This window comes from Quercus robur, chromosome 6 (genome assembly GCF_932294415.1).
Source record: "Quercus robur chromosome 6, dhQueRobu3.1, whole genome shotgun sequence".
Lineage (NCBI taxonomy): Eukaryota > Viridiplantae > Streptophyta > Magnoliopsida > Fagales > Fagaceae > Quercus > Quercus robur.
The window spans coordinates 20,333,808-20,345,348 of record NC_065539.1 but is presented as its reverse complement, the minus strand read 5'-3'; positions in this window follow the sequence as shown (position 1 = coordinate 20,345,348).

The window sequence follows — 11,541 nt, the reverse complement described above, 5'->3', positions numbered from 1 at the left end:
ATAAAGAGATAGGTGAAAAACAATATACATCATCATATATATATGAAAATAAATACAATGTATGTCACAAATAAATGGTCACAAGACTGGTGTACAAGAGGATAATGTAATTAAAGAGAAAGAAAAGAGAAGTACATAAAATCCTCACTACATCCCTCAAAAATCTAACACTCCCCCTAACAAAAATATCCTATGCTAACTCTCCCCCTAAATACAAGACTACTCTCATCATCCCAAAACTACTCCCCGTTTTTGTCATGAATGACAAAGGGTAAGTCACTGAGAGGTCGTCATCTCATCATCACTGGCAGAGCTAGCATCCTTATCCTCATCATCATCATCATCAGCACCATCATTGCTATCCTCATCTATCAAAGCCTCCGAAGAAGGAAAGGGAGAAGCGGCGAAACCATCGAGACGAGCCTGTCGTCATGCAATACGACCGACACGAGTGTTCACCTGACATAACTCATCATTGAAAGTGTTAAGACGAGCATCCATGTGCAGAAACTGCGCCATGATGGCCTCAAGAGTCACACCACCACCTAAGGAAGAAGGAGCGGAGGTGGAACGAACAGCAAGAGCTGCGGGATCAGTCGTCTCCGTCCGTCGCCGCTTCGGTTAAAGCTGGGCCTCACTCCGCTGAACAAAAGCTACGCTGATGGCACTCATAACGGTGAAGTAGGGAGAATCAATAATAGGGATAGAAAAATGGCGAAGAATCCGCATGATAGCCAAAGGAAAAATAAGCTTATCACGGGTCGCCGTATCTTAATAAACATCAGTGATGGAAGTGATGAAGTGAGTGGGGAATTCAATAGAAAGATCCTCTAAGAGTGACAACAAAAATCGAGCATGAGGCTCTGTGATAGAGTTATAGTGAGACAGTGGAGTAAGAACAAATGTCATCACCATATTAAGGAATCTCGGACCTTTTGCAAAGCTCGAGCATGGGGTGTTTTGACGCTCACCCTAAACAGAAGGTGTCTCACAGAAATGAGACAGAAGCTTGTCTTTGGACATAGTCCTCAGATGCTAACAACCGGGGTAATCAGGATGCGATACCCTTGGGACATGTAGTATTTCGGATATAAGATCCGAAGTGACTACGATATGTGTACCTCTGAATGTCGTGGCAAACTGAGGTACAGAGGTATTGATACCGTGTATATTGGAGTAAAACTCCTGTATAAACACGATAGCACACCTCAATGGTATCTCACAAAGAGATTCCCATCCCTGAGTTTGAATGGCACCGAGTAGAGAAGTGTCGAAAAAGTCCGACAGAATGACATAGTGGTTCGAATGAATGCCACATCTCTGAAGTTCTCAAGGAAGTCCTGCTGGGCCTTCCCATCACGGAACCGAATGTGAAGAGGTGGTGTATCAGAAGAAGAAGACCCGAAACCAAGAGGGTTCCGAGCCGGAGTGGATTTGCGCTTAGGTGCCATGCACAGTCTATCCGAGAGAGAGAGAGAGAGGAAACACAACATAATCACAATCCAAAAAAAGGAATGAAAGAGTACATATGCATGAAATATGCATGAACATGTGACGTGCTAAAAATAAATTGCATTAAGGGTTGAAACCCAATCCAAACCTACCAGCACACAAATTTCAATAGTCAAGCACACATCTAAATGCATGAAACATTGTTAAAATGCTAGTGGAATGCAGTGCATGATCATATATTTCAAGAAAAACTCAAAAACCCCAAAAATTTTGAAAAAAACCCCAAAACCTAGGTCTAAAATGCATGAATGCATGAAAAAAGAAGGTTTTAGGACGCTTACCAAGTGATTTGATCTTGGTAGAGGCCGAAAATGCAGTGGGTGAGAAGATTTTAGAGTGAGGAAGAGTTTTGGGTCGAGAGAGAGTTTTCTATCGAGAGAGACGTGAAAAATGAAAACCGAATCACGCCTCAGAGATATATGGAAAAACGCAGCTCGATGGATCTAGGAGCTATCGAGATCTGTCGAGCACTAAATCTCGACAGAAGTGAATCTGTCAAGGTGTTGTCGAGGATCTATCGATGGCAAAAATACCTCGATGGATCGAGAAGCTGTCGAGAATCTATCGACCAAACAGAAAGTTTCTCGATGGATCAAGAAACTGTCGAGAAACTATCGAGACAAATTCTAAAAAGCTCGATGGATTGAAATTGCACTAACTTCTATCAAGAAAAGAAGAAAGTGGGGTTCAATAGATGCAAATCTGTCGAGGATCTATCGAGCTTGAAGAAAAGGAGTTTTTCAAGAAAGGAAAAACACATAGAGATGAATGCAACAAGCAAGTTACTCCTACATGGATCCAATCAACATGTAAAGCTCTCAAAAGCATCTCTAACAAAAAAATGCAAAGCATTCATGATCCAAAACACACACACACACTAAACAAGTCTAACCAATTTTATATTTCAAAAAATAGTTATGACAGTTTAGTGAGCATATATTAACACATGTATTCTTTGTGATGTCCAAATCACATTGTACCTACACATGTATCAAAAGTAGCAAAAAAATTTCATGTTGTGTGTGAAAATATAGCAAGAGTTCATAAGTGTCTCATATTATGATGATTTAAGATATGAGAAAATTAGATACACTCACACACAATCATAACTGCTTCATGGGAACTATCACCTTCAACGTACATCTTATAACCTCCCACATCTCCTAGAAACACGCTTGCAACCATATTTAAAAGCATTTTGATTCTTTTTACTTTTGATTTTCTTTGCATATTTTTTTTGTTAGCATATCATGCATAGGCATGTAGAAAAGAGAAAAGAAATACCCAATTATGTAAGCTTAAACATCAAATTTGTTATGCCGAAGCATACAGATATTATTCATGATTGGTAGACTTTAGTAGTAAGATGATTATTTATGCATTTCCTTTAGGAATTTTTAGTCCTTCCTGTCAAAAAGAGTGATATAAGTGTTAAGTATAAGAGATCACTTAATCGTACTCATCACCAACACGAGCCATAAAACTTACCTGCTTAGTTGTGCATTAAAATACTCATCTAAGTTATAAGAGATACAAAGTTTAGAAAATTTTGTTTCAATGGTCATCCAAGGTACACAAGTACCAAAGTACACAAAACACACTGTTTTTATTTATTTATTTTTTTTCAATTTTTTTTTATGAAAAACAAAATAAAGCAAAACTAAAAATAACAAACAAAAACATGTTAAACAAAGAAAAACATAAAACTAGATGCAAATGCATGAGAAATGAGGAGAAAGAGAAGAGATCACTCCATAGAGATTACACCAATGTTTTGGTGTAGGAATTCAAAACATTTGCTATTAAGAGGTTTAGTGAACAAATCCGCCTTTTGATCATCAGTATGGATGAACTCAAGAGTGGGTGTGCCATCTTCGACAAGCTCCTGAATGAAGTGATGTCTAATCTCTATATGTTTTGTTTGAGAATGTTGCACAGGATTTTTAAAGATGTTAATGGCACTAGTATTGTCACAATAAATGGTAAGATGTTCTTGGCAAATACCATAATCAAGAAGGAGTTTTTGCATCCACAGAAGTTGGGTTCAATAGCTACCGGCAACAATATATTCAGCCTCAACAGTGGATAACAAAATGGAATTCTGCTTTTTACTCATCCAAGAGACAAGATTATTACCCACATAAAAACAACCCCCTAATGTGCTTTTTCTATTATCAACATTCCCAACCCAATCTGCATCAGAATACCTAGCTAAGACATCATTTGTGTCCTTGCTGTACCACACTCCGAAATCGGCTGTGGTTTTGACATATTTTATGATCCTTTTTAAAACAATCATATGAGACTCTTTGGGGTTTGCTTGATATCTAGCACACACCTCCACACTGTAACTAATGTCAAGTCAACTAGCTGTAAGGTAAAGAAGACTATCTATCATGCTTCTATATAAAGATAAATCAACACTTTTGCCTAACAGTGAGTTTAACATTTGGGCTCATGGGAATTCTAACCGAACTAGTAGATTCCAAACCAAACTTTTTCACAAGATTCTGAGTATATTTAGATTGAGATATGAATATACTTGACTCTTGCTGACGAATCTGCAATCCAAGAAAGTGACTCAACTCTCCAATCATGCTCATCTTGAACTCATCCTGCATAAGCTTCGAAAAGTCATGAGCAAGTTCATCCTTTGTAGACCTAAAGATGATATCATCAACATAGACTTGAGCTACTATCAACTCGCCATTCTACTTTTTGATGAAAAGAATTTGATCAGCTTGTCCTCTTGTGAAACCATGTGAGACTAGGTATTGTGTAAACCGATCATACTAAGCTTTAGGTGCTTGCTTTAGTTCATAGAGAGCCTCCTTGAGGTACAACATGTGATCTGGAAAGTGTGGATCAATGAATCCTCTAGGTTGAGCAACATAGACATCTTCTTTAAGAAACCTGTTCAAGAATGCAGTCTTCACATCCATTTGGTAAAACTTGAACTTTAAGTGACAAGCCAGGGCTAGGAGAACCCTAATGGATTCCATGTGAGCTACAGGAGCAAATATTTCATCAAAATCTATTCCTTCCACTTGAGAGTATCCTTGGGCCACCAAACGAGCCTTGTTGCGAATCACATTTCCCGCCTCAACAGTTTTATTGCTGAATATCCACTTTGTGTCAATGATGTGCTCTCCTTCTGGTATAGGTACTAAGGTCCAAACATCATTCCTTTGAAACTGGAGCAGTTCATCATGCATGGCCTCAACCCAACTTTCATCCTAGAAAGCATCCTTAACCTTAGTGGGTTCAACCTGCGACAAATAGCAAGAATAAGACACAAAGCTAGCAACACATTTATCAACTGTACGCTTTCTTAGTGTAAGCTCATTCATATTAAGGAAGGTCTTTTCTCTTCATGAGATTCAGATTCAGGTGAGGTAGGAATGTCTGCTGAGACTTCTGCAACACTTGGAGTACTTAGAGAGACAAGCTCTTGATCAACTATTTCTTGAACAACCTTAGGTTCTGAAGTAAGAATTACCTTAGGTATTTCCTTACTAATTTTCTCAGAAACAGAATTTGAAGTTTCATCAATAACAACATTGACAGTTTCCATCACCTTCTTGGTTCTTTTGTTGTACACTCGATAAGCTTTGCTTGTGGAAGAGTATCCCAAAAATATTCCTTCATCACTTCGGGAGTCAAACTTTCCCACATTCTCTCTATCCTTAAGGATGAAACAAGTACTTCCAAAGATTCTAAAATACTTCACATTTGGCTTTCTTCCCTTCTACAATTCATTGGGAGTTTTCTTTGTAACGATCTGAAATACACGCTATTAATCGTATGACATATGGTGTTAACTGCTTCTCTCCATAAATTTCTGGCCACATCTTTATTGTGTAACATGGCTCTAGCCATCTCTTGAATGACTATATTCTTTCTTTCTACTACACTATTTTGCTGAGGGGTAATAGGAGTAGAGAATTCTTGAGGTATATCAGATCTAGTGCAAAATGATTCCATATATGAGTTCTCAAATTCTTTACCATGATCACTGTGAATTTGATCAATCTTCATGTTCTTCTCATTTTGCAGTCTTGTACTCAAAACTTCAATGTGCTAAAGAGCATCTGACTTAGATCTTAGAAGAATGATCCAAGTGTACTTGGTGAAATCATCTACTACAACTATGATGTATCTCTTTCCTCCAAGAGATTCGGTTCTAGTTGGACCCATGAGATCCAAATGTAGCTCCAAATGTCTAGATGTAGCTGATGTCTAAGTGACTAGATGTTTTGCTTTCATCTGTTTCCCAAATTGACACGGTCCACACAAAACATTACTAACCTTGCTGAGCTTTGGTATTCCTAACACTGATTCATACTTAGATACAATTAACAGATGTTTGTAGCTAGCATGTCTCATCCTTTGGTGCCATAAGTCTTCATTTGGCAACCGAATACTGTTGCACACAATATCAACATCAGGTACCAATCCATAGCAATTATCCAGAGTGCGGACTCCGCTTATGAGTTTCTTCTCAGACTCATTCAACATAAGGCATTTCCCTTTTGAGAACAGCATCATAAACTCTTGATCACATATCTGACTTATGCTCAACAAGTTCACTCTAAGACCTTCTACATACAACACATTTGCAATGTCTAGCAGTCCGGGTAGAGAGATAGTTCCCTTCCCTTTTATTTGAGATTTGCTCCCATCACTGAAAGTGACATTTCCACCTTTCTTAGACTCGAAAACCTTGAAGAGAGAACGGTCTCCAGTCATGTGTCTTGAGCACCTACTGTCAAGGTACCACAAACATGTGTCCATTACCTTGATGCAGACTTCATCATAAAGCACACTCCATGCTTGCCTAACAAATCAGTAGGAATGGTTTTCTCTTTCATCTAACATTTATGTACAAAATCTTTAATTTTCACCCTTCTCAAACGAACTCCCTTGCACATTCTCATTTTGAGGCAGTCTAGTTTCTTTCTTGTCACACTAAGACCTTTTTCAACAATCATCAAGATAGCTTTCAAAAAAAATTTAGACTTGCATTTTCTGAAACACTCAATTGAACAGAGACTAGAAAAGTAAGACGAATTTGAAATAAAAGATCTTTTCATGCCGCCTGTAGCCATGACAACAAGGGTCAATGGATCACACAGCAAATATTAAATCTAATAAGAGTATGTCCGCTCTAATACCACTTGATAGGCCAAGAATGTATTGACCCATTTGATGAATTAATCAATTAATTAGCCAAGTGAATTAATTAGATTCAATTTCTTGCAATAAGCGTGGTAGTACAAGCAAATCACCAACTAAGTTAAATGCAGAGGAAAATAAATTTGGCATAGGTGATTTGTTTACAAATGGGGAAAATCACCGAGGCAAAACCCCACCGGGTGAATTTAAGGTCACCACTCTCGAGAATCTACTATTATCAAAACAAGTGGTTACCAACCCACAGTTGAACCCTTACCTCAGTACTCTATTGGACTTGTAATGCAGCGACAATCTCTCCTTTCAATGCACGGCTCCCAGTATGTGACTAACCAATTATGCACGGATCCTAGTACATGATTAACACACCAACTTGAGGAAAATGTTGACTACAAAGTTTTTTAGTTCATCCAACAATGAAGGTCAAGAAACTCCTTGATTACAAAACTCTTGGTGCAAAGATACAGTAGCTTCCAAAGAGAATATGATGAACTAGGGCAAATTGTCACAATATGCATGTATAATCATTTTGCATCAAGTTGCATCATCTGTGACGGCTTTTAAAATAATCTTTATATATGTCTAGGGTTGTAAGAAAAGAAACCCTACACAAATACACATGGATGTGCGTAAAATCAGATCTAAAAATTCTAATTTCGTAATTCTCGACAAATACAGCTGCTGTCGAGTTTCAACATTAAATCTCAATAGATATGATTTTGTTGAACTTTAATGAACAGTATTTATTCATTTGTTTCTTGAACAGATTTGCATGGCTTCAATACTAAACTTGAACTCTTGTTCTTTGAAATACTAAACTCATCCTAGATCTACCCAATTACAAGTAAAATACGTTTTGTCAAAGGATTAGCCAATATACATAACATATGTCTCTAGCAATTTCCACATATACCCTAACAAATTTTAAAGACAGAAAGTAAAACATTTTCAATAATTCATGGACAAAAAATGAACATTTTAATAGTTTAAGAATGGAAAATAAACTTTTTAAAGTTTAGGGATTAAAAAATAAATTTCTAGTAAAGTTTAAGTACCAAAACAACATTTTACCCAATAATGAAAATTCCAATCTCAAAAATAACGAAAAAAAAAAAATGCTAGAATTATCTCCTTACAAAAAAAATCCTAAAAGTCACATTTTTAATAATTGTGAAACTCTTCTAGACGATACAAATTATTAAACTCCAAAATTACTACAATAGAATTCATGCCTTGCATATTATAAATCCATATACAATAAATCCAAGTAAGACCCACGTTCAACCCCAATGTATATGGATTCCTTATACAAAAAGCCCATGGTCAGTGAGAACACGTAAGACAGTAAAAAATTTCACACCAATCATTAACAGTATGCTCCTAGAATCAACATGATTGAGTCATAATTTTTGATGCTTTACACATATCATCTTCATCATATTTACAGAATTTTCATAAATAACTTCCACTCTATCCAGTATTTCTACCATAAGACTATAAAACCAATTGAAAGGTCTGATATATATTAAGTCCTCACAAACATTTACTGTTAGTACAATCACGCGATATATGTCCTGATGTCCAATACTAGAGGGCAGAAAACCCATTTTGAAAACATATGTTGTACCAAGAATTCCAAGACCTACTGATAACCATTAAAAGGAAAATCAAAGCAAGTTAAAAGTATAAAACTAAGTAGCTAAATTGATGACTATAAAATATTGGCATAGTAGTGAAATTGTCAGCAAAAATATCATGCACCAACATGACTAGAATCACAACATAGGTTGCATTTGGTTGGAGGTGAAATATGAATCATAGAAAAGAAATGAAAGAAAATAGGTTTTGAGATTGTTTGATAAGAAGAGAAAAGTGAGAGGATTTTTGGTGGGACCCAAGCATTTTCTCCTTGGGCCCACCAAAACTGATCTCTCTATTTTGGAGAGAAAACATGGTGAAAGTTTAATGCCAATTAATGTCAATAAATTACACCCAATTGTTAATACCTTTCACCTACCCCTCCACCTAGTCTTTATCACCTTCACCACACAATTCATCTCCTTTCTTCTCTCTTTTGCAACTTGTCAACAATCCAGCTAGTCTTTATCACCTTTACCACACAATTCATCTCCTTTCTTCTCTCTTTTGCAACTTGTCTGCAATTTGCACGGCTGTACCCATGTGTCTCTCACCCAAAATTTTTAAAAGTTTTGAGTTTGACTGGATGTCAATTTTTTTGGCATGAACTTTCCTTTTTAATAAACTTGGGTGATTTTTTTTTTTTTTTTGGTTTTGTTGTTTCTCTCTCTCTCTCTCTCTCTCTCTCTAAATTGGGAATCATTTTCTTTAATAAGGGCATATGAGTAAATTTATACAAACTAATTTTTTCCATCTCTTAACTTTTCCACCCCAACCAAATACAAATGAGGGAATGTATAATCTATTCTATCTTCCCATTTTTTCATCCATTCTCCATTTTTTATCTCCCCCAACGAAACGAACCATTAAGCTCAAAATTGGAGCTTAAGTAGATAAAGTTAGCACATGCATGCAGATGTTAAGTTTAAATGGAGTTTTGTATGAATTCTTTTCATGTTTTAAGTAAATACAAGAAAGAAAAGCATTGTAAAATCGAACATACTTGGATTTTTGGGCAATAGCTCTTGGGTCAAGAAAGTTGAGAGCCTGTTTGGTAACAATGTTCAAACAATAGTTTTCAGTATTTAAACACTGAAAACTGTGGGCCCAAAAAAAAGAACATGTTTGATAACGATATTTTATTTTGGGTGTTTGAGTTACAATTCTCAAATTAGGGTGTTTAAAATATGTATTTTGAAACTCATTCATAGAAGTTTTTAGTTTTTAAATACTGTTGCTAAATGGGTTTTTTTATATTATAAATAAGTTGAAAATTGCAAGGCCCATTGACAAGACCAAACTTTTTTTTTTCTCCCACAGACCCACCTCTTTATCATTCTCTATTCTTTTTTCTTTCTTTTTCTCTCTCCTTAAATAAAATAGTATCATTTTACTATATGATCATCACTTAAAAAAAAGACATACTCATACCAAACACATAAGTATGTTTTTTCACATTTTAAAATATGTTACTAAACACATTTTTTGCATTATGAATATTTTAAAATGCTACAATTTTCATATCATTTTGAATACCAATACTTAAACACGAGTAATGCTACATACACAAATTATTTTATACAAACTGCTGATGGGGCAAATTTTTACTAATTTTAATATGGGCCCATCACTAACATCACATTTTTACTTGTAATAACTATTTGGAAAATACTAAAACTACATCAGCTATTTATAAAAATATTGTAAAATAATTTGTGTCTGTAATATTACTCCTTAAACACCGCAATCAAATGGACCTGAATGACCAAGATGCAATTCGTATTAGCATCATCTCAATAAAGCCCAAACAATAAATAAAAAAATTAAAAATTAAAAAAATAAATAAATAAATAAAAATAAAAAACTTTAACACTTGCCATGCATTCCACTCGAAATTTAGAGCATACGCAGAAGCAACACCAACTCAACAAGTCCACAAAGCAATCACTACAAAAACAGGATGAGAAGAAAAAGCAAAATCCAATAAATATAACTAGTAATAACTAATAAGCCCTAATAAATTTATTTTTATTTTTATAAACGGGTAAGGGGCCTTACTAGATAGGGCCAGTCATATCATCTTGCAAATAAGATAGTAGAAATGGCGGGCAATCTAGTCACGGCTTTAGAAATTTTTTAAGAATGATTACTAAAAAAATTTAAATCATACAAAATTTAATAAAGAAATAACTAACGCATATACTTGAAGTATTACCATTTCTTTTTACTATTAAAGAGAATGTTGTGGATGTAACATTACTCTTATTTTTATTGGGCTAATTTTTATTTTTTTATTTTATTTTTTGGTTTTTTAAAGAGGTTAAGGATTATATTTTGGGGGTGGGGGGGGGGGGAAGCATTATTTATAAAGTAATGCTATGTTCATAACATTTTCATAACAAATCTTATGCGACCAGCTATTATATATTGATGGGTAAAAAAGTGATGTTAGTATTAGGTTCAAATTAAAATTAATAACAACTTACTACAATATTATTTCTCAAGTTAGAAGCTACAATTTGTAGTAAAATTATTGTAAAAATATTGTAAATGCAGCATTACTTTTATTTTTGTTGTTGCCAAATTCTTGTGAGTCTCAAGGTCAAAGTGTTCAATATTATTATTAAGGTAGTCAAAATAAGTTATTTTAGTATATAATTTTTTTAATTCAAGTATACATATAAATTTTTGGCAAGTGAGGGTAGTCTTGTGACCACCTGAAATATATGTGTAGCCGCCACTGGGCCAATCTAGTTAGTATATAAAGAATTTTGCCCCTCAAATTTCCTTTCATCTCGATTTTGCCACTCCCATAAATCATAAATCAGGAAACCTCTTTCTTTTCTTTTCTTTTTTCTTTTTTAATTTTATGGGAAGGAAACCTCTCTTCTGTTAATGAAAAGCAACTATAGGTATTATGTCCGTAACTACGTCATTTAAAAAAATAAAAATAAAAACTACATAGCACGCTTTCTTCATTTTACAATTAAAAATTATGTTTTATGAGTCCCACTTAAGACTCAAAATTTTGTGCTTTTGATATGTTTTCATGCATTACTTTCATGCAACATAATATTTATAAAAATAAATTTTTTACTACTGTTGTTTAGTCGTAACTCTCTTTTGAGAGGGGGGAGTTGTGATTCTTGTTTAGGCACACCACTAAATCTCTTTATTTTATTGCCCAACTTAATGATT